At 41.1% G+C, this 24,511-nt stretch overlaps 1 long non-coding RNA gene across 1 annotated transcript; it reads right to left on the bottom strand.

Moving 5' to 3' along the window:
- Positions 1-230: 230 nt before the first annotated feature.
- Positions 231-24,238, bottom strand: LOC122434541. Its single transcript, XR_006267399.1, has 3 exons — positions 24,228-24,238; positions 15,798-15,803; positions 231-384 (listed from the first exon to the last, which is right to left on the bottom strand). It is a non-coding gene; the product is annotated as an uncharacterized LOC122434541 (long non-coding RNA).
- Positions 24,239-24,511: the final 273 nt, after the last annotated feature.

Raw genomic sequence — 24,511 nt, 5'->3', positions numbered from 1 at the left:
CAGAGTGAAGTAACTCAGAAAGAAAAATGCCAATACAGTATATTAATGCATATATATGGAATTTAGAAAGATGGTAACAACAATCCTATATGCAAGACAGCAAGATCCTATATGCAATACAGGAGAGGATGGGATGTTTTGAGATAATAGCATTGAAACATGTATATTACCATATGTGAAATAGACAACCAGTGCAAGTTGGTTGCATCAAGTGATGCATGAAGCAGGGCACTCAAAGCTGTTGCACTGGGACAACCCAGAGGGATGAGATAGGGAGAGAAGTGGGAAGGGGGTTTAGCATGGGGGACACATGTATATCCGTGGCTGATTCACGTCAATGTACGGCAAAAACCATCACAACATTGTAAAGTAATTAGCCACCAACTGATTTTCTCCAAGATCGAAAAGTAGAAGGACGTGCGCTCATCTTCTCATGCGAGAACTCCAAAATTACAACTCCCTGCTGAGGAACCATAGTCAAGAGATACCTGGACTAACAGGCAAATTTGGCCTTGGAGAACAAAACGAAGCAGGTCAAAGACTAACAGAGTTTCGCCAAGAGAACAGACTGGGCATAGCAAACACCATCTTCCAACAACAAAAGAGAAGACTCTACACATGGACATCACCAGATGGTCAATACCAAAATCAGATTGATTATATTCTTTGAAGCCAAAGATGGAGAAGCTCTATACGGTCAGCAAAAACAAGACCGGGAGCTGACTGTGGCTCAGATCATGTACCCCTTATTGCCAAACTCAGACTTAAATTGAAGAAAATAGCGAAAACCACTAGACCATTCAGGTATGACCTAAATCAAATCCTTTACGATTATACACTGGAAGTGACAGATAGCTTCAAGGGATAAGATCTGATAGAATGCCTTAAGAACTGTGGACAGAGGTTTGTGACATTGTACAGGAGGCCATGATCAAAACCATCTCCAGGAAATAGAAATGCAAAATGGCAAAATGGTTGTCTAAGGAGGCCTTACAAATAGCTGAGAAAAGAAGAAAAGCAAAAGGCAAAGGAAAAAAGTAAAGATATACCTGTTTGAATGCAGAGTTCCAAAGAATAGCAAGGAGAGATAAGAAAGCCTTCTTCAATGACCCTCAAAGCCTTCCTATGGTGTAGGTAATGAAGATAATGGCAAACTCCTTCAAAAGGTCCCATGCACGCACTGCTACACTCAGTAGCCCCAACCCTGCAGCAGGCCACCCCCGACCCACGCCTCCACCTGAAACTCCTGGACACTCACGGGCAAGTCTGGGTCAGTCTCTTGTGGGGTCACTGCTTCTTTCTCCTGGGTCCTGGTGTGCACAAGGTTCTGTTTGTGCCCTCCAGGAGTCTGTTTCCCCAGTACTGTGTAAGTTCTGGCGTCTCTGAGGTGGGGTTAATGGTGACCTCCTCCAAGAGGGCTTATGCCTTATCCAGGTCTACTGCACTCATAGCCGCTGCCTCTGTAGCATTCCACTGCTGACCCATACCTCCTCAGGAGACACTCAAACACAGTTCTGTCTCAGTCTCTGTGGGGTCTCTGGGTCTTGGTGCCCACATGGTATGTTTGAGCCCTCTGAGCATCTCTGATGGGTATGGGGTTTGATTCTAAACATTATTTCACCCCCCCCCACCATCTTCCTATGGCTTCCTCCAGTAATGCTGAAGAAGCTGAAGATGAATGGTTCTCTGAATACCTACAAGACCTTCTAGAACTAACACCTAAAAAAGATGTTCTTTTCATTATAAAGGACTGGAATGCAAAAGTAGGAAGGCAAGAAATACCTGGAGTAACAGAAAAATTTGGCCTTGGAATACAGAAAGAAGCAGGGCAAAAGCTAATACAGTTTTGCCAAAACACACTGGTCATAGCAAACAACCTCTTCCAACAACACAAGAGAGACTCTACATACGGACATCACCAGATGGTCAATACCAAATTCAGATTGATTATATTTTTTTGCAGCCAAGGATGGAGAAGCTCTATACAGTGATCGAAAACAAGACTGGGAGCTGACTGTGGCTCAGATCATGAACCCCTTATTGTCAAAATCAGACTTAAATTGAAGGAAGTAGGGAAAACCACTAGACCATTCAGGTATGACCTAAATAAAATCCCTTACGATTATAGAGTAGAAGTGACAAATAGATTCAAGGGATTATATCTGATAGACGGAGTGCCTGAAGAACTATGGATGGAGGTTTGTGACATTGTACAGGAGGCAGTGATCAAGACCAAGCCCAAGAAAAAGAAATGTAAAAAGGGAAAATGGTTGTCTGAGGAGGTCTTACAAATAGCTGAGAAAATAAAAGAGGTGAAAGGCAAAGGAGAAAAGGAAAGATATACCCAATTGAATGCAGAGTTCCAAAAAAATAGCAAGGAGAGATAAGAAAGCCTTCTTCAGTGATCAGTGCAAACAAATAGAGGAAAACAACAGAATGGAAAAGACTAGTGATCTCTTCAAGAAAATTAGAGATACCAAGGGAACATTTCATGCAAAGACAGGCACAATAAAGGACAGAAATGGTATGGGCCTAACAGAAACAAAAGATATTATGAAGAGGTGGCAAGAATACACAGAAGAAGTATACAAAAAAAATCTTCATCACCCAGATAACCACGATGGTGTGATCACTCACCTAGAGCCAGACATCTTGGAATGCAAAGTCAAATGATCCTTAGGAAGCATCACTATGAAGAAAGCTAGTGGAGGTGATGGAATTCCAATTGAGCTATTTCAAATCCTAAAAGATGATGATGTGAAAGTGCTTCACTCAATATACCAGCAAATTTGGAAAACTCAGCAGTGGCCACAGGACTGGAAAAGGTTAGTTTTCATTCCAATCCCAAAGAAAGGCAATGACAAAGAATGCTCAAGCTACTGCGCAATAGCACTCATCTCACACACTAGCAAAGTAATATTCAAAATTCTCCAAGATAGGCTTCAACGGTACATGAACCATGAACTTCCAGATGTTCAACTTGGATTTAGAAAAGGCAGAGGAACCAGAAATCAAATTGCCAACATCCAGGATCATCAAAAAAGCAAGAGAGTTCCAAAAAAACATCTACTTCTGTTTTATTGACTATGCCAAAACCTTTGACTGTGTGGATCACAACAAACTGTGGAAAATTCTGAAAGAGATGGGAATACCAGACCACCTGAACTGCCTCCTGAGAAATCTGTATGAAGGTCAAGAAGCAATAGTTAGAACTGGACATGGAACAACAGACTGGTTCCAAACCTGGAAAGGAGTACATCAAGGCTATATATTGTCACTCTGTTTATTTAACTTATATGCAGTGTATATATGAGAAACACCAGGCTGGATGAAGCACAAGCTGGAATCAAGACTGCTGGGAGAAATATCAATAACCTCACATATGCAGATGACACCACCCTTATGGCAGAAAGTGAGGAAGAACTGAAGAACCTCTTGATGAAAGTGGAAAAGGAGAGTGAAAAAGACTTCAAACTCAATAATCAGAAAACTAAGATCATGGCATCCAGTCCCATCACTTCATGGCAAATAGATGGAGAAACAGTGGAAACAGTGGCAGATTTTATTTTGGGGGCCTCCAAAATCAGTGCAGATGGTGACTGCAGCCATGAAATTAAAAGATGCTTGCTCCTTGGAAGGAAAGTTATGAACAACCTAGACAGCATATTAAAAAGCATAGACATTACTTTGCCAACAAAGGTCCATCTAGTCAAATCTATTGTTTTTCCACTAGTCATGTATGGATATGAGTGTTGGGCTATAAAGATAGTTGAGTGCCAAAGAATTGATGCTTTTGAACTATGGCGTTGGAGAAAACTCTTGAGAGTCCCATGGACTACAATGAGATCGAACCAGTCAATACTAAAGGAAATCAGCCCTGAATATTCATTGGAAGGACTGATGCTGAAGCTGAAACTCCAATACTATGGCTACCTGATGTGAAGAACTGACTCATTGGAATAAACTCTGATGCTATGAAAGATTGAAGGCAGGAGGAGAAGGAGACGACACAAGATGAGATGGTTGGATGACATCACCAGCTCTATGAACATCAGTTTGAGCACTCTCTGGGAGATTGTGACAACAGGGAAGCTTGGCATGCTGCAGTCCATGGGGTCACAAAATGTTGGATACTACTGACTGAACTGAACTAGCCTCCAATTAAAATAAATTAATTAATTTTTAAAAAATTGGACAGAAGATCCAATTAGACATTTTTGCAAAGAACACATACACATGGCCAACAGTTACATGAAAATATTCTCAGTATTGTTAATCACCCAGGAAATGCAAAGATACAGCACCTCACACCTCTCAGAATGGCTGTTATGAAAAAGACAAGATATAACAGGTTGAGGTGATGATGTGGAGAAAAGGGAGCATTCATACACTGTTGATGGAAATATAAGTTGGTGAAACCACTATGGAAACCAGTATAGAGGTTTCTGGGTATTTATTCAAAGAAAATGAAAATACTAATTCAAAAAGAAATATGCACTCTCATGTTCATTGCAGCATTATTTATATTAGCTAAGATATGGGAACAACCTAAGTGTTTATTGATGGATAAATGGATTAGGAAATTGTGGTATATATAATATTTCATTTTATATATGTATATAAAGCCATAAAAAATAATGAAATGATGCCATTTGCCACAACATGGATGGATATTGAGGACATTATGATAAGTGAAGTAAGCCAGACAAAGACAAGTAGTGTATGATTTCTCTAATATGTGGAATCTAAAATTAAAAAAAAAAAAGAGTCATAGATACAAAGAACAGATTTGTGGTTGTAAGAGGTGGTGGTGAGGGGGTGAGAGAAATGAGTGACCTGTTTTTTTTGTTTTGCTCTGTTTAAGTAAATTGAATATTTGTAATGATTTACAACATAAAAAGAGGAGAGTGAAAAAATTGGCTTAAAGCTCAACATTTAGAGAACTAAGATCGTGTCATCTGGTCCCATCACTTCATGGCAAATATATGGGGAAACAGTAGCAGACTTTATTTTTTTGGTCTCCAAAATCACTGCAGGTGGTGACTGCAGCCATGAAATTAAAACATGCTTGCTCCTCGGAAGAAAAGCTATAACCAACCTAGACAGCATATTAAAAAGCAGAACCATTACTTTGCCAATAAAAGTCCATATAGTCAAGGCTATGGTTTTTCCAGTAGTTATGTATGTATATGACAGTTGGAGTATAAAGAAAAGTGAGTGCCAAAGAATTGATGTTTTTGAACTGTGGTGTTGGAGAAGGCTCTTGAAAGTCCCTAGGACTGCAAGGAGATCCAACCAGTCCATCCTAAAGGTGATCAGTCTTGAGTGTTCATTGGAAGGACTGATGTTGAAGCTGAAACTCCAATACTTTGGCCACCTGATGCAGAGAGCTGACTCATTTAAAAAGACCCTGATGTTGGGAAAGATTGAAGGCAGGAGGAGAAGGGGCCGACAGAGGATGAGATGGTTGGATGGCATCACCGACTCAATGGAGATGAGTTTGGGTAAACTCTGCGAGTTGGTGATGGACAGGGAGGCCTGGGGTGCTGCAGTCCATGGGGTTGCAAAGAGTAAGACACAACTTAGCAACTGAACTGAACTGAACATCATAAAAGAATCAGAATCATAAAACAAGATACTATTTTGAGAAATCAGGCAGGGATCATAAAGAACCAAGTGGAAACTTTAGAACTGAAAAAGATAGCCTTTAAAATGAAAAGTTTATAACTAAATTAAACAACATATTTGATAGAATCAAAAACAGTATTAGCAAACTGAAAAATAAATCTAAAGATGTAATCCAGAAGAACACATGAATGGAAATTATTAGAGAGACTAAAAGAGAGGTTAGAATGAAGAGATTTTAAATCATATGTAGTGAGAGTTCCCAGAAAATAGATTGAATGAGAGAAAAGTAATATTCAGAGAACACATGTATGTGTCTTAAAATGAATGTAAAGAAAAGCCAATGAAGAAAATGAGATGGTTCTTTACTAACAGTCTCTTGAATCCCTTCTCTAGCATAGTAAATCATGAACTCCTTATTGCCAAATTCAGACTTAAATTGAAGAAAGTAGGGAAAACCACTAGACCATTCAGGTATGACCTAAATCAAATCCCTTATGATTACACAGTGGAAGTGAGAAATAGATTTAAGGGACTAGATCTGATAGACAGAGTGCCTCATGAACTATGGACAGAGGTTCGTGACATTGTACAGGAGACAGGGATTGAGACCATCCCCATGGAAAAGAAATGCAAAAAAGCAAAATGGCTGTCTGAGGAGGCCTTACAAATAGCTGTGAAACGAAGAGAAGTGAAAAGCAAAGGAGAAAAGAAAAGATATTCCCATATGAATGCAGAGTTCCAAAGAATAGCAAGGAGAGATAAGAAAGCCTTCCTCAGCGATCAATGCAAAGAAATAGAGGAAAACAACAGAATGGGAAAGACTAGAAATCTCTTCAAGAAAATTAGAGATACCAAGGGAACATTTCATGCAAAGATGGACTCGATAAAGGACAGAAACGGTATGGACCTAACAGAAGCAGAAGACATTAAGAAGAGGTGGCAAGAATACACAGAAGAACTGTACAAAAAAGATCTTCACCACCCAGATAATCACGATGGTGTGAACACTCACCTAGAGCCAGACATCCTGGAATGTGAAGTCAAGTGGGGCTTAGAAAGCATCACTATGAACAAAGCTAGTGGAGGTGATGGAATTCCAGGTGAGCTATTTCTAATCCTGAAAGATGATGCTGAAAAAGTGCTGCACTCAGTATGCCAGCAAATCTTGAAAACTCAGCAGTGGCCACAGGACTGGAAAAGGTCAGTTTTCATTCCAATCCCAAAGAAAGGCAATGCCAAAGAATGCTCAAACTACCGCACAATTGCACTCATCTCACACACTAGTAAAGTAATGGTCAAAATTCTCCAAGCCAGGCTTCAGCAGTACATGAACTGAGAACTTCCAGATGTTCAAGCTGGTTTTAGAAAAGGCAGAGGAGCCAGAGATCAAATTGGCAACATCTGCTGGATCATCAAAAAAGCAAGAGAGTTCCAGAAAAACATCTACTTTCGCTTTATTGACTATGCCAAAGCCTTTGACTGTGTGGATCACCATAAACTGTGGAAAATTCTGAAAGAGATGAGGATACCAGACCACCTGACCTGCCTCTTGAGAAACCTATATGCAGGTCAGGAAGCAACAGTTAGAACTGGACATGGAACAACAGACTGGTTCCAAATAGGAAAAGGAGTACGTCAAGGCTGTATATTGTCACCCTGCTTATTTAATTTATATGCAGAGTACATCGTGAGAAACGCTGGGCTGGAAGAAGCACAAGCTGGAATCAAGATTGCCGGGAGAAATATCAATAACCTCAGATATGCAGATGACACCACCCTTATGGCAGAAAGTGAAGAGGAACTAAAGAGCCTCTTGATGAAAGTGAAGGAGGAGAGTGAAAAAGTTGGCTTAAAGCTCAACATTCAGAAAACTAAGATCATGGCATCTGGTCCCATCACTTCATGGCAAATAGATGGGGAAACAGTGGACACAGTGGCTGACTTTATTTTTCTGGGCTCCAAAATCACTGCAGATGGTGACTGCAGCCATGAAATTAAAAGATGCTCACTTCTTGGAAGGAAAGTTATGACCAACCTAGATAGCATTTTTTTCCTTCTTTTTTTATTTTAATTTTTTCCATTTATTTTTATTAGTTGAGGCTAATTACTTTACAATTTTGTAGTGGTTTTTGCCATACATTGACATGAATCAGCCATGGATTTACATGTGTTCCCCATCCTGAACCCCCCTCCCACCTCCCTCCCCATCCCATCCCTCTGGGTATCCCAGTGCACCAGCCCCGAGCACTTGTCTCATGCATCCAACCTGGACTGCCGATCTGTTTCACACTTGATAATATATATGTTTCGATGCTGTTCTCTCAGATCATCTCCCCCTCCCCTTCTTCCATAGAGTCCTAGATAGCATATTTAAAAGTAGAGACCTTACTTTACCAACAGAGGTCCGTCTAGTCAAGGCTATGGTTCTTCCAGTGGTCATGTATGGATGTGAGAGCTGGACGGTAAGAAAGCTGAGCGCTGAATAATTGATGCTTTTGAACTGTGGTGTTGGAGAAGACTCTTGAGAGTCTCTTGGATTGCAAGAAGATCCACCCAGTCCATCTTAAAGGAGATCAGTCCTGGGTGTTCATTGGAAGGACTGATGCTGAAGCTGAAACTCCAATACTTTGGCCACCTCACGCGAAGAGTTGACTCATTGGAAAAGACCCAAATGCTGGGAAGGATTGGAGGCAGGAGGAGAAGAGGATGACAGAGGATGAGATGGCTGGATGGCATCACTGACTCAATGGACGTGGGTTTGGGTAGACTCTGGGAGTTGGTGATGGACAGGGAGGCCTGTCGTGCTGTGATTCATGGGGTCGCAAAGAGTCGGACACAACTGAGCGAATGAACTGAACTGATCTGAAATAATATCACTACACACTGAATAATTACTGTTATTCTTTCCTATATTGTATATTATAGGTTTCTCTTGTGTCCAGAAAAAATATCTATCAGTCAATGACAATAAAACCAACCTAGTTTAAAACTGTGCAAAAATATGAAGAGTTTACAGATAGCTGTTTAATACAACAAACATAAAGCCAAGATTAATAGGTTCAATAATACATTGCATTGACAAAAATGGGTGGAAAAAACATCCACATATATTATTGGTAGAGGTGTAAAGGTTTTGAAGTCTCATTTAATTTTGTCCAGCAACTCTAGTTTAATTAATTATCTTTCAGATATACTTACACGTTTTTTCAAAGATTTATGCACAAAGATTTATTACACATTGTTGCAGTAGCAAAAGACAGAAAGCAATCTAAATGTCCATTAATAGGGAACTGATTCATCATCGTGCATTCATACTATGAAATACCATGCAGTCATTAAACAAAGAAGAAGCTATCTCTATGTCGTTTGATGCAGTGGATTAAAACTTATAGACATTGAAAACAAATTTATGGTTACCAAGGGAGAAAGCAGGGTGGGGGAGGGATAAATTAGGAGGTTGGGATTAATGTATGTGTGTGTGTGTGTTCAGTCAGTCATTTAGTCATGTCTGACTCTTTGTGACCCCCATGGACTGTAGCCCGCCAGGCTCCTCTGTCCATGGGATCTCCAAACAAGAATATTGGAGTGGGTTGCCATTTCCTCCTCCAGGAGATCTTCCTGTCCCAGGGATTGAGCCCTTGTCTCCTCATCTACTGCATTGGCAGGCAGATTCTTTACCACTGAGGCCCTGGGAAGCCCCGTCACCAGTAACTATAGTTTTAACATATACACACTACTGTATATAAAATGGACCACCCTGGTGGCTCAGTTAGTAATCCGCCTGCAATGCAGGAGATATGGGTTGGATCTCGGGCCAGGAAGACCCCCTGGAGAAGGAAATGGAAACCCACTCCAGTATTCTTGCCTGGGAAATATCATGGACAGAGGAGCCTGGTGGGTTACTGTCCACAGGGTCATCAGAGTCGGATATGACTTAGCTACTAAACCACTCACTACCACCACCACCATGTATAAAATAGATAAGCTCTCTCTCTCTCTCTATATATATATATATATACACATATACATATATATATATATCACTCACTTGCTTAGTTGCTTTAGTCATGTCTGACTCTTTGCAACCCTATGGACTGTAGCCTTCCAGGTTCCTCTGTCTGTGGGATTCTCCAGGCAAGAATTTTATATATATATATGTATAAAATAATTTTATACATATATATATATAATAGACCTACTGTATAGCACAGGGAACTAACTACACTCAATAATTTTTTATATCCTATAAGGGAAGAGAATTTGAAAAAGGATACACACACATATGCATATGTATGCATGCATGCTAGGTCACTTCAGTCATGTGTGACTCTTTCCCATCTTATGGACTGTAGCCCCTCATGCTCTTCTGTCCACGGGATTCTCCAGGCAAGAATACTGGAGTGGGTAGCCATTGCCTTCTCCAGGGGATCTTCCTGACCCAGGGATCGAACCAGTGTCTCATTATGTCTCCTGCATTAGCAGGCAGGTTCTTTACACTAGCGCCACCTGGGAAGCCCATATATATATACATATATAACTGTGTATTGTATATATGTATACATTGTATACAATGTATACAATGTATATAATGTATACATTATAACTGTATATGTATATGCATGTATAACTGAATTGTTATGGTTGGTGTACACTTGAAACTAATACGATATAGATATTATAAATCAATTATTCTCCAATTTAAAAAAGAAAATATTATTCAAAAATTCTTGTCAGTCCAATCAAAAGGCTCAAAGTCTGTGCCACCATCCCTTGAACTTAGCTGGGGCTTTGAAACTGCTTAAATGAATAGAATACAGCAAAAATGATGGTGTGGGACTTCCAAGGCTAGGATAGGAAAGATCATACAGCTTCTACCAGTTTCTCTTAGGGCAATTGCTCTCGCAGGATTTAGTTGCCACACATGTAATCTGGCTACCATGAAGCCACAATAATGGGTGGAGGGGGAGCAGAGGGAAGAAAAGGGTAGGGGAGAGAGAAACAGAGAGAGGCGAGAGACAGAGAGGGAAGGAGATATGGCTGAGGAGGAATTGGCCCTTGTCTCCAGAGCCAGGCATATTAAATAATGAAGCCTGTGGCTTATAAAATTATTCCACCTCAAGTTACCATCTGATTACAGCCACATGGGGATCCTGAGTGAGAATTCTACATGAACCCAGTCAACCCCAGATTGATTGTCAAAATAAATGACTGTTGTTGTTTTAAGTCACTCTTTTGAGACTTTTTCTTGTGCCTGAAGCAATAACTGGAATAGCTGATAGAGAACATTCTCTAAAATATACTTTTAAGTGGAAAAAGTAAGGTGTAGAACAATATGTACAGTGAAATATTTTTTAAATTTTTCAAAGGCATGTTTTAATGTATTATAACATGGAAGGATGAACAAAAATGGATACGAGTAGTTGCTCCTTCAGAGGAAAACTGGAGGACAGCAGACAGTGGATGAGAGGAAAATTTTTCACTGTATATTAATTGTGTGCATGCATGTTAAGTCCGTTTAGCCATGTCTGACTCTGTGCGACCCTATGGACTGTAGCCCACCAGGCTCCTCCATCCATGGGATTCTCCAGGTAAGAATACTGGAGTGGGTTGCCATGCCCTCCTCCAGGGGACCTTCCTGACTCAGGGCTCGAACCCCCGTCTCTTATGTCTCCTGCATTGGCAGGTGGGTTCTTTACCACTAATGCCACCTAGGAAGTCCTGTATATCAATTACTACCATTTAAAAATGTTTTATCATATGTGTGTGATATTTTAAAGAATTTTTAAAATTTACCCTGAATCATTTATGAAGCAGAGATAGGATTTGTTTAGAATTCTGGTTAGAATATTTCCTTCTGGTTAGTAATGCCAGTCCCAGGGAATCTTTCTATGGCTCCTAAAATAACGCTATTTATACTAACAATTAGAACTAGAAGGGCTGATTTTTTTCTTAAATAACAACCTTATATAGATATAATACACATATTTAGACACAACTCAACTATTTAAATTGTACAATTAAATGATTTTTGCTGTATTAACAGAGTTGTGCCACTGCCACCACAATCAATTTTAGAATATTTTCATCATCTTCCCCAAAATCTTCGTACCAATCAGTAGTTACTCTTGATTCTCCTCTCTTCCAGCCCCTGGCAACCACTGTTATATATTTTGTCTCCATGCATGCTGTGTAACATCAGTCATGTCCGACTCTTTCTGACCCCATGGAATGTAGCCCGCCAAGCTCCTCTGTCCATGGGATTCTCCAGGCAAGAATGCTGCAGTGGGTTGCCGTGCTTTCCTCCAGGGCATGGCGAGGAGGAGTCTCTTATGTCTCCTGCATTGGTAAGTGGGTTCTTTACCATTAGTGCCACCTGGGAAGCCCCTTGTCTCCATAGGTTTGCTCATTCTGGACATTGCCTAAAAATGGAATCATAGAGTATATGATCTTTTGTGACTGGTTTCTTTCTCCTGGCATAATGAAATCAAGATTCATTCCTGTTGTAGCATGTATCAGTACTTGATCCCTCTTATAGCTGAATAATATTCCTTTGTTTGGATATACCACATGTGTTCACTCATTCATTGATGGATTGTTGGATAGTTTCATCTTTTTGGCTATAGAAGATAATGCTTCTATGAAACATTATGCACAACTTTTTGTGTGGACATGTATTTTTATTTTTCCTGGGTATATACTTAGGAGTGAAAATCCTGGGTCATATGGTGACTCTACGTTAAACTTTTTGAGGAACTGTTTATTTTAAAGGCTTCCCTGGTGGCTCAGTTGGTAAAGAATCCACCTGCAATGCGGGAGACCTGGGCTCGATTCCTGGGTTGAGAAGATCCCCTGGAGGAGGGCATGGCAACCCACTCTGGTATTCTTGCCTGGAGAATCCCCATGGACAAAGGAGCCTGGCAGACCACAGTCCATGAGGTCACAAAGAGTTGGACACGACTGAGTGACTAAGTACACACCATTTTATTTTCCCACCAGCAGTTTATAAAGCTTCCAATTTCTCCACATCCTTGCCAGTAAACTGATTTTTAGAAGAAGTGGCAAGAGCATAGACACAGGGGAAAGTTATGAGGAAGAAACCTGGTGAGGGAATCAAAACAGAGACAGAAAACAGACAAAAGAGGGTTGAAAGGCTGGTGATCTCAAAGAAACCAAGACTTCAAGAAGTTTAGACATTAAGCTTGTCTGAGTTCAAAATCTCCGATTTTCCAACTATTCTATTTCTATGTGAGAAACAAATGATGGAAATGAGGGGGAAATTAGATTAAATAAGGAAGATAGGAAAACACTCATTGAGATCATTCTTTTTCTATTGAGGCTGAAATAGCAAAGTCCCAATTTGGGCACTGGATATGCAAAGTCATGTCTGATCCTTGAAGAAAGGATAGTTCATTTTTTATCCTAGATTGAAGCTATGCTTTCTCATCTGCCACCACCTTGCCACTATGGCCTCTGTGTGTGCTCAGTCATTTCCAACTTTTTACGACACCATCTATCCCCGCTACTCAGTTACAATGGAGTAGCAACATCTCATCCAGGGTTCTGCCTCTCCATATTTGGGATTCCCCACTCACTTGTGTTCCAGGCTGAAAAAGATGCCTTAATTATATTCCTGGAGCTGGAGACCAGAGCATTAGAGGCTAAAGGTGTTATTAGATATTACAAACGGTGTTTTTTATTTGTGAGTAAAGAAGTAAAAGTTACATTCTTCACATATGAAGAACTTTAATTCCACTACTCCGTGTGTCGTTTTCATGGAATGCAGTTGCAAAGCTTTGCAAAGATTTCTCCTGTTAGTGGCTGGTATTGTTATTGCTCCCTATTTTTTCAATTGTGTAAATGAAAACTACTGCCTGGCATTTTCCTTAGATGAAATTTTTACTAATAATGGAAAATTTTTCACAAATACCTTTTATGTACATTATCTTATTGAGTTCTCACAATAGTGCAGATAGGAAGAAACTGTGATTACCTTTAGGTCATACATGAGGAAACTGAGGCTATATTGCTTTGGGCTGAATCAGAGGTTCAAGTTAAAAATATGTAAATATTGTTGGATAAACATAAGAACTCCCTGCTCTCAAGAGAATACCTACTGGAGGTGAATGGAGGGGAGGATGGATAGGTGTAGGGTTTTCAATGCTGGCAATTATCAAGTAGAAAGGGAGACAGCCATCTATCCAGATGGTTTAGACTAATGATTCCCAACATGTTCCATGTTATGACACACTAATTTTGTCTAATTTTACTAATTCCCCAAAGCAATATGTGGGTTCTTAAAAGTAATTAAAGTAGAATTAAATATTATGTTAATTAAACATGCCTTTAAATGAATTTTGAATGATGTAAATTGGTTTTACCCCTTGGGATAACTCCAAATTGCCTATACTAATTTTGTGACAACTCTGAGTAGGAACAAAGCTAGAGGACCAAACCAGAATATTGTCAGATCCCTGAGCTTGTGTCTTAGGAGGTTTATCTCAGATGCTTTTGGGGAACTATGGAAGGAAACTGTAATGTTACAGCAAAGTTCATTCTCCTAGAACTGACTGATCCTCCACAGAGTTACCTTTATTATAACTCTTCTCTTGGGCTAATGACCCTCCTCTGTGCTATCCCTATATTAGCAAAACTGGCTGGCCATCTTCACTGGGGTGAGTCTCCTTTTATCTCTCTGTCCTGCTTAGATTTCTCTGCTCATTGTGCTCATGGCCAGTATCCTGTCTAACTTGTTTTCCAAGCACCGCAGACCATGAACTCCACTACTGATGACGTATTTTGTGATACTCCTCCTTTGATGAAGCTGCCATGTTTTTCTCCTTATTCTCTGTGATTTTGAAGCCTTTAACTCCCTCTACACTGCATTCACAAACACTCATCATCCTCACCATCATCAGAAGCCTCTCAGCTCCAGGGCAAACACAAGTCCTTCATGCCCCAGCCTCCTACTGACTGCTCTCAGCCTCAGTTATGAAATCATGGCATTCACTTGCTTTTCTCCCTCTGTCCTTGGGATGGACACTCACTGGGCTGACACAGGCTGGCTTCAGTGTTCTACACTGAAATAATATGCCTGTTCAACTCCATAACCTGAGGGAAAATGTCTGGTAAAATCTTTTAGAACATCAGCCTTTTCTCTTTTCCACTCATTCAAACGAAAGTATCATTTAAAGTCTTTGTGCTCACATGAGATTTTATCATAGAATATAATTCTTCTTTCTAGTAACTTCATTTAACCAAGGCTCGTGGCTTCCCAGGTGACACAGTGGTAAAAGAATCTGCCTGCCAATGCAGATGACACAAGAGACATGGGTTCGATCTCTGGGTTGGTAAGATCCCCTGGAGTAGGAAGTGGCAACCCATTTCAGTATTCTTGCTTGGAGAATTCCATGGTCAGAGGAGCCTGGTGGGCTATAGTCCAAGGGGCTGCAAAGAGTCAGACACAACTGTGCACAACATAGCACTCATGAATTTAACAAAATGCAGTCACATTCCAAATTGTGTATTTCATCTTTTGCTTTGAGCACATGATAGAAGCTGTATGTTCTTCTTATCAATCTTTTCAAAGTTCTTTGTTAACCATTAGTCCTGAGAGTTCATCCATACAGTGGGTATTATGAAACCATTAAACTCAGAGGAACAATGCTTATTGACTTGCATATTTTTCTAATGTATTTCAAGTGAAAAGAACATGGTGCAAAATAATATTACATCATTATTCTACTAGAAATACATTTATAGACACACATGTATGCATGCATTTAAAAGTATAACACAAAAAGACATATAACAAAGTACTGGCAGTTGTCTCTAGGTGCTGAGTCAGTCATCTTATTTCTTTGTATTTTCCACTTTCCCAATAATGTGCACGCCATTTTCTCATAATCAGGAAAAAAGTAATTTTAGATAATTCAATTAGTTATCGGGGTCAATCAGCATGTGTGGAAAAGGCTGCAGTTCTTACCAAAGAGAAATTAACACCTTTATTGTTGTTTTGAATTGAGGTTACATTTTTTAGGTAGGAACAAGTCTCTAAAATTAAAATGTGAATTAGTGGGAACTTCCCGAGTTTGAAATAGTCATTTCACAAACCCCCTTTCAAGAAAAACATCAAGTAAAATCCATTTCTGCTTGACTTTTTCTTTATGTACTTAAAACTTTTCTTCTCTGGGGCCCAAATTTTATGCTCCTCAAGAGAAAAGGTTATCTCCCAGCTCTCTCCCCATTCTCTTTTCTATGCTTCTCATACAGCCTAGAATAAGTTTGTATACACCACGAACACTCAGAAAATATTTGTTGTTGGATTTGCTTATTTCTGTTTTCCATTAGTCCAACCTGAGCCATGGTCTCAGAATTCTACCAAATGGCTTCTGCCTCTTCAGAAGCCTGGTATCTGTTCCCAGTGCCCCTGCTTTAGTGCTCTGGGTCCCAGAACTCCACTTGGGCAGTGAGAGAGACCTCAGCCACTTCCAACCTCCAGGATTTCTTCCCTTGCATGGATGGTAGATTCGCTCCAGCCAGTCCCCTTGATCCAGGTAGGCTTGAACGAGACGCCTGAACAGGAGACCATTCAAAATCCAGGAGGCAAGATGGAGACTTTCCTCCCTGAATGGTGAGAATTGGAATATCTCCTGCCAAATCAATAAACAAGGATGTTACCATCATCACTGATTCCAGCCCTCCAGGGCGATCAGGAAAGAGAAGAATACCTAGGATCAGCAGCATCAGGCTGCAGCCACTCCATATACCCTGAGGTGCTCAGGATGTGAAAAACACAGGATACTGGCCTCAGATAACTGAGATGCATATGAAAGGACTGATTTCAGTAAGCCTAGACTCTCGCATCTTCCCATACAAAAAAAGTGCTTCCCAATTATTTTTATTAGTTGGAGGCTAATTACTTTACAATATTGTAGTGGTTTTTGCCATACAATGACATGAATACAGAAATTTGATTAGACTCAGACTCAGTCCCTTTGGCAACATTGCAACTTATACAGTGTTCTTTTATTAGGAGGTACAAGCTGTTTGGTTGTCCTTCTTTTTGTGATATTAGCAGCTGTGAATGCTATAACTAGATCCATTAATTTGATGGGAGTTATAAAATGGTGATATTAAAAAAAAAGTGTTACATTACTTAACTTGGGATATCTGGTTTTCTTTAATTCACAAAAATACTTTTGATGTTCAGACTGTGCAGACGTGTGTGCTCAGTCACATCTGACTCTGCGACCCCATGGACTGTAGCCCACCAGGCTCCTCTGTCCATGGGATTTCCCAGGCAAGAATACTGGAGCAGGTTGCCATTTCCTCCTCCAGTGGCTCTTCCTGATTCAGGGACAGAACCCGGTTTTTCTGTGTCTCTTGCATCAGCAGGTGGGTTCTTTACCACTGTGCCACCTAGGAAGACCCACCTGCCCTTTGTTGCAAATTTCTATATAACTTGACTCCTCCCCCCCACCTCCTGGGAGCAGTTCTCTCAGGGTTACTTGAGATGCTGTCTTCTGGGCTTGAAGTCCTAAAAATTCCCACAGAAAGAAACACAACTCTCAACTTTTAAGTTCTGACCATTTTTTAAGTCAACAATGAGACACCCCTGACCAGATCCTACAGGAAACCCAAGTGGCCTGGGCCAAAAGAGCCCCTAAGATGCCCTTGGCTTGGACAGTAGCCGGGAACCACACAGCCAGCCGGACTCTGCAGCTCAGCCTTTGGATCTGTAGGATCTTGTCACTGGGACCCCCAGAACCACCCTCCCCCAGTATCTGAGCATGTGCTCAGCTCCTGACTCAGCCTGAGGACAGGCTCTGGCTGAGCTCAATGTGACTGAGAGCTCTGTCAGCAAGACCCTTCAGTCAGAGAGATAGAAGCTGCTCTGAGCACTGCAATCTGGAGCCGTGCTGGGGAGGAGACCCGCCCCTAAGCGTAGCTGCCTGCAGCCCACCTTGCCTGTGTGCAGAGCAGAGACAGAGGGCTTGGAGACAAGCTGAGAGCTCCCTGGGAAGCAAGGCTCAGGTTCTTCTGTCACTGTGAGTGGCAAGTGCAGAGAGAGGTCAGTGGTTATTCTCTGGTCACATCTGAGGGTATAGGAATGTTCCTGCTGGTCCAGTGGCTAAGACTCCATGCTCCCAATGCAGGGGAGCCAGGTTCAATCCCTGGTCAGGGGATTTGAGCCCACATGCTGCAACTAAGAGTTTGCTGAAATGGGAACACCAGAGATTGCCTTGGATGGTCCTTTTCATTAACCCTATAATTAAGAGCCATTATTTATAAGACAACATCCTCTTCTTGAAAGCCTATTGGAAAAGCAACAAAACGAGAAGTGATGTCCCTGAAGTTGAATTTAATAGTCTGATGTTGCAGAAACCAGTACCCAAGAGCACCACACTTGGAGAGTTGGAGAACTCAGGTTTATTATACCGGCGGGCCCAGAGGAGTTTACGCTCCAAGCTCTGAGCCCCGAACAAAGGGATTACAGAGTTTTTATAGACAAACTATAGTGGGCAACACTAGCTGTTAATAGGTTGGTTTAAACTAAGGGGTTTTGTGAGCGCAGGAACAGCAGTCAAGATGGGGAGGGGGATGCCTGACCTTTACATGGGCAAGCATGATTAAGCAGGTTTGCAGGGGCCGGGCAATCACAACAGCAGGACAAGGACGGGTGAGATAAGCTCCAATTCCTAGTATTGTAAGTCCCCACTTTCTGAGACTTCGTGACCTACATGATCCAGACTTTGCAAGGAGCGAGCTGAGTTACAGAGGCAGAAGGAGCAGGCAGTTATGTAAAGTTTTAACTTTTCCTCTTCATTGAAACCCAGTGTCGTATAGCCTAACACTAGCTCAAATGGGTCCTGAGTCTGTGGAAGAAAAAGACTCTAAACTCTACCACTGACAGCTGACTCAGCTCACTCAGTTTGTGTAAATCTAGTGGAGTTTCCCTGAAGCCTGAGCAGTCACTGGAGACTAGGTCTGGTTATATGCTGTACATACAAGCTGAGTAAACACCATTTGGAACACAGACCTAGAGCAGATCCAGAGTAAACAAAACCTGATGCCTGTGTGAATACCTAAGAACTGTAGAAGCCTAGTGTTAGGGGAAGCACACTGACTGAAACCGCCCACCCTGGCCAGGCACCGTAGTCACCATTTGCATGAGTTGTTTTATGACAGGAGGTCCTGGTAAGGAACACAGAACTAATAAGCCACCACCAACAGAGAGGGTTCAGGAAAACTCAAAAAGTGACACCACATGTCCAACCATCTCCCAGAGTCCTTCTCGCTGGCATCCATCTTGGCTGAACAAGACGGGCGCCATCAGGAAGGACTCTGAGTGAGAATGATTGGCTAAAGACAACCTGGAACCTAATCCCATCACCATAAAACCCAAGACTGCAAGCAGTTCTCCTGAGTTCCTTAACCCCACTGCTCTTGGCCCAGGCACAGATTCCCAATAAAATCTCTTGCTTTGTCAGCACATGTGTCTCCTTGGACAATTCACTTCTGAGTGTTAGACAAGAGCCCACTTTCAGGCCCTTTTCTGCAACACTAGGAACAAAAAATAAGAATGAAAAAGTTATTAAGTGGATAACATGTCCGGGCATTATTCTGTTCAATGTGCATGCATTACCTCACAGCAGCCTTAGGAAGTTATTGTCAACTAAAAAATATAGCCACAACTTGAAAGTAGAGAGTTATTTTAGTTGGTGGAAATGTTTAGGACTCTGACCCCGGGAGACAGCATCTCAGTATCTCTGAGAAAACTGCTCCAAGGGAGCAGGGAGGTTGAGTCAGGCTATACACAAGTTTGCAACAAAGGGAGCAGGCAATCTGAATGTCAAACATCAGGTATCAAGTTAAGGAATTTAACATTCTTTGTATGAGAAGATGCAAGCCTGTGGGCTCACTGAATTCATTCCTTTCATATGCACCTCAGCTATCTGGGGCCAAATCCTGGTTCCTCGTTCACCTTAAGGAGTGGTAGATGGCTGGCTGCTTCTTGCATTTCCCAAGGTCCTCAACAATCACCGTCGGGGTGGCAGCATCCACTGGATCGCAGTTTGGGGAGCCCTCATTCACATTTGGAGGCAAGAAATCGCTGATGGCTATGACATTTCTTGTTTATTGATATGGCAGGAGATATTTTCATTTCATATAATCTTATTATCCTTATTGTACAGATAAGAAAATTGAGATAAAAAAGTTAAGTAACTTGTATAGGGTCAAAAAAAGGTGAGGGAGCTGGGCCTCAAAGTCTGGCAGTCTGATTCAGAGCTTGTGCTCTTAACCACTACACTATACTGCTTGACAAAGAAATCTCTGTCTCCAAGCAGAACTGGCTTCATGGACATGTGATTAGTGCAGTAGTACAGGGTCCTGAGCTTAGAAGAGACTTGTACTTGCCACTGTTTGAATTTTAATAATTCAAATTTGTGCTTTGTAAGTGAAAACCAAAATGTGATAGAATAATTGACTAGGCACTTGAAGCTCGGAGTCTCAGCTAGCACACAGTCTCATCTTTCACTGCTTCTCTACCTCCCGGGAACGGATTCTCTGTCTTACTAGTGACTGCTGCAGCCCTCCACAATCAGGGATCTGGGCATGGGCCAGGGGAGGACGGGGGTCAGGTACACAGGCCCTGTAACATCTCGGGGTTGAATGTGATGACAGCCAGCCATCCTGGCCCCACTGTGGTATTACCAGGGCATATTTGGCAGATCACTCAGCAGGGCCTATTGCCCATCTGGATCCAGGTACCTAGTGCATCCTGGTGGAGAGGCTGCAATACCCTTGGTGGTCACCTGTCCATCCTGGGTTGGGGTGGCTGACCCATGGGAAGAGGATATGACTGGGTCTACTTATTTACTCTTGACCAGGGTACAATGCATCTTCCCAGCAGGAAGGAAAAGGACCCAGCAGCTAGTGGGCCCCACACATGTGCATCAAATCACAGGGTGGGATAACAGGGCACTTGTGAGGGTCTTCACTTGCCCCACAAGTATCCCAGTGCCTGAGAGGGGTATGAAATTAAAAGGAAAATTTTAAACACCATGAGAGGTTGACAGAGACATTCCAGTTGAAAGAAAAAAACTGTATTTGAATATCTTTAATGGCAATTTTTTCTGCTTTTTGAACAAAGGATTTCACATTAACATTTTATACTGGGGCTACAAATTATATACCCAGTTCTGACTGTGAGGACTGTCTATTATTAAAGTATTTTGGTATCCCCTGAGATCTACCATTCCCCGTGTAGAAATGATGAAAGCCGATGAGGTTGTAACTGTCTCTAGTCTTACTGGGTCTGATTAGAGGATAGGGGACACTTCTACTTGCCAAAGAAGCAGCCCATTTCATCCCAAACTCCCAGCTGTGTAAAGTATCTCACTTCATGAAAGGGAATTTGGAGGATGTGGTAATAAACAATATTCTGTGGTATGAATCAGGAGACCTGAATTCCGAATCTGCCTCCGCCACTAACTAGTTAAGAAAGTTGCTCTCTCTTGGGGATGCTGTTTCTTCATATATGAAAAGAGCAGTTTCAATTAACCTGGTGTTTTCAAACTATCATTGAGTTTCTACAACAGTGCCTCGGAGAGGGAGAGGTGAGTACTAGGCAATGGACCCATAGGCACCTAGCACTTTTCCAGCCAAATTTGTTCAACTTTTGTTTTATATTTTTTGTTCTGCATTGGGATTCACTTGAAGAAATCATTCTGATGCTTAAAAAATTGAAACCCATAATTCTCAATGATCTCTATGGTCTCTTATACTTCTGACTTCTGATTCTGAGACCTCTTTACCCTTGAATCCTACAAGGATAAATCTATCATATGCATGGGCTTGCTACCATAGAAGAACAGAAATTCAGGGAGGACAAGGGGCTAAAGGGTAAACACCTTGATATGTGTTAGTCATTCAGTTGCATCTGGCTCTTTGTGACCCTATGGACTGTAGCCCTCCAGGCTCCTCTGTCCATGGGATTCTCCAGACAAGAATACTTGAGTGGGTTGCCATCCCCTTCTCCAGGGTATCTTCCCAAACCAGGGATGGAAGCCAGGTCTCCCACATTGCAGGCAGATTCTTTACCATCTGAGCCACGAGGGAATCTCAATTGATTGTACATAGGGAGTGAAAGGGGAGGGAAGTAACAAGGACTCACTCAGGTTTTGGACTTAAGAGACTGGGTGATGCCATTTACTTGATACGATACAGGGAAAGAGGAGGAGCAGGTTTAGAAGAGTTCAGTTTCTGAACATTAAGTTTGAAGTGCCTAAGGAACTTTCAAGAGGAGGTTCCAGCTGGTAACTGGATATAACCATCTGGAGTTCTAAGAGGGTTGGTTTTCACATTGCTACCAAATAAACCACAGTCCCTCACAACTGGGGCTTAGGAGTCCTTGGCAGTTGGCTACTAAAGCTAGACCATTTCTGGGAATAGAGGCAGAGGCAAATCCATTCTTGAGGGCTAAAAGTTGCTTCTAACCTAGATGTGGATCAAGATTATCAATCAATACTTTCTGTTTTTCCTTTTAGCTTGGGCCTTTCAATAACTTTTCCCTAACTACTTGTTAGATATTAGTTACTTTCTCTTCTCTTGGCCTTGGTTTCCTCCTCTGTAAAAGTAAAATATTAAGGCTTTATATTCTTCGGATATAGAATTCTATGTTTTTAAGGATAGCCTGTTGGTCAACATATTTAGACAAGCTAGCAATGTACACACATTTCACGCATCTTTACAAATTCTGCAGACTAGCCTGAACTAATAAATTAATTGGGATTCTATTTACACTTGTGTTTCCTATTGGAAGTATATTCAGGAATACCAATGGACTTGGCTCAAGTCCATTCAAACTTTGCATACCAAAAAACAACATCCCGTAACTGTAATTCATGTCTGGAATTTCCACTAATAAATGATCCATTGTTTCTTACAAAAGATCTTCAAATCCTAGTCTAATTAGTGAACCCAATCTCTTGTTTGGCAGAGTATTCTCTTTGTGATATATCCCTATGAATCTCAACAATTGTACATGTGAATTCACATATAGACTTACATTTTACAACCTCAATGTGGCAGATATCATAGAGCATTTGGAAAACACACATCTGGGAATCTTCTGAGTCCTTATGAAAGACAGGGATTTAACTTAATTTAGCCTGAGATATGTCACAGAAATCCTCTAGATAAGCACATGAGTGGTAAAGCAAAGGAATTCGTGTTCTCTTCTATAACTTATAGTCAAATTACATTGTTTTCTAACCTTGTTATCTTGGAATGAACTCATGGCTAGTGTTAAAGTAGTTCACAACCAATTGACATATTCATTCAACATATTTTCTTCTCTTAAAACATTTCTTATAAGTTGTTTCAGAAAATGCATATTATTTTGTCCATAGAAGTTCTTCCTATTATATTGCTGTTCATCTACTTCTAAACACTTAGCCAGAGCAATTCAATTATTCTTACAAGGCTTTATTCACAGGCAGAGAAAACACTGAATAGAACTGTGGGCAGGTCTTCATAGGATGTAGTATATTCTGGAGACTCAGAATGAGAAATTAGGGACTTTGCTCCAATATTTTCCATAAAGCAACTTTCACTTCCTGGTTTCTCGAACTGTAGATGAGAGGATTTAACATGGGGATCACCATTGCATAAAACACTGAGACCATCTGATTTCCTACCTGGGATCCACTTTGAGAGGGTTGCAAGTAAGTGTACATAGTTGTTCCATAGTATAGGCCAACAGCAGTCAAGTGGGAAGCACAGGTAGAGAAAGTTTTTTGCTTTCCAGAAGCTGAGGGGATTCTCAAGATAGTCATAAGGATGGACAGGTAGGAGACAAGGATTACCATAATGGAGGTGATCAGTGTGGATCCCCCACAGCCAACAACCAAGATCTCGGTGACCCAGGGGTCTGAGCAAGCCAGTGCCAGCAATGGAGGGATGTCACAGAAGAAGTGAGGAAGGACATGTGGTTGACTGAATGATAGTTGTGTGATGGAAGTTGTCACAGAAACCATGTTAACTAACCCACCAAGGTAGCATCCTGCTATCAGGAGGAGACAACGGACTCTAGACATGGTGATGCAGTAGAGCAGTGGGTTACAGATGGCAATATAGAGGTCATAGGCCATAGAAGCCAAAATGTTGCATTCAGCAGAGGCAAAGATTATGAACAAGCCCACTTGAGTCACACATTCAAAGAAAGAAACAGCCTGAAACTTAGATAATAAATTTGCTAAAGCCTCTGGGACTGTGACTGAAGAGAAACAGACATCAAGAAAGGACAGATTAAAGAGGAAAAAATACATGGGGTGTGGAGGCAGGGACTGACTCTGATCAGGACTATCAGGCCTGGATTCCCCAACAGAGTAACAGTGTAAACAAGTAACACTCCAAATAGCAGGACCCCAAGTTGACAGTCATCTGTCATGCCCAAAAGAATGAAGTCAGTCACTGTAGATGAATTCTCCATCAATACAAGCTAAGTATTATTCTTGATGAGTAAAGAGTTCTTTTGACATGCTTTAAGTAAGGAAATAATAGGGAACTGAATGATATGTGGTAAACAGTCCCACTCAAAACATAAGAATCCACAACACTCTCCAGTCTTCCCCCTAGTGTACATTCCTACTTTAAATACCTTCCCAAGTAGTATCATTATTTTTTAAAAAGTTTAAAAAGAGAGAGAAAAGAGTTTAAACAAAAAAGAAAGTTAAAAAAAGAGAGAGAGAAGGGGAAGGAAAAAGAGGTAGAGAAAATTCAGAAAGCAAAAGGAATACAATAAGGAAGAGAGTAAATGCCTAAGATGGAAGAGAAACTTAATATTTGTTGAAGGAATAAGTGAGGTAGAAAGAAAAAC

The sequence above is a fragment of the Cervus canadensis genome, chromosome X (genome assembly GCF_019320065.1).
Source record: "Cervus canadensis isolate Bull #8, Minnesota chromosome X, ASM1932006v1, whole genome shotgun sequence".
Lineage (NCBI taxonomy): Eukaryota > Metazoa > Chordata > Mammalia > Artiodactyla > Cervidae > Cervus > Cervus canadensis.
The sequence above is the reverse complement of the archived record's forward strand: the minus strand, read 5'-3'. Positions and strand labels throughout refer to the sequence as shown.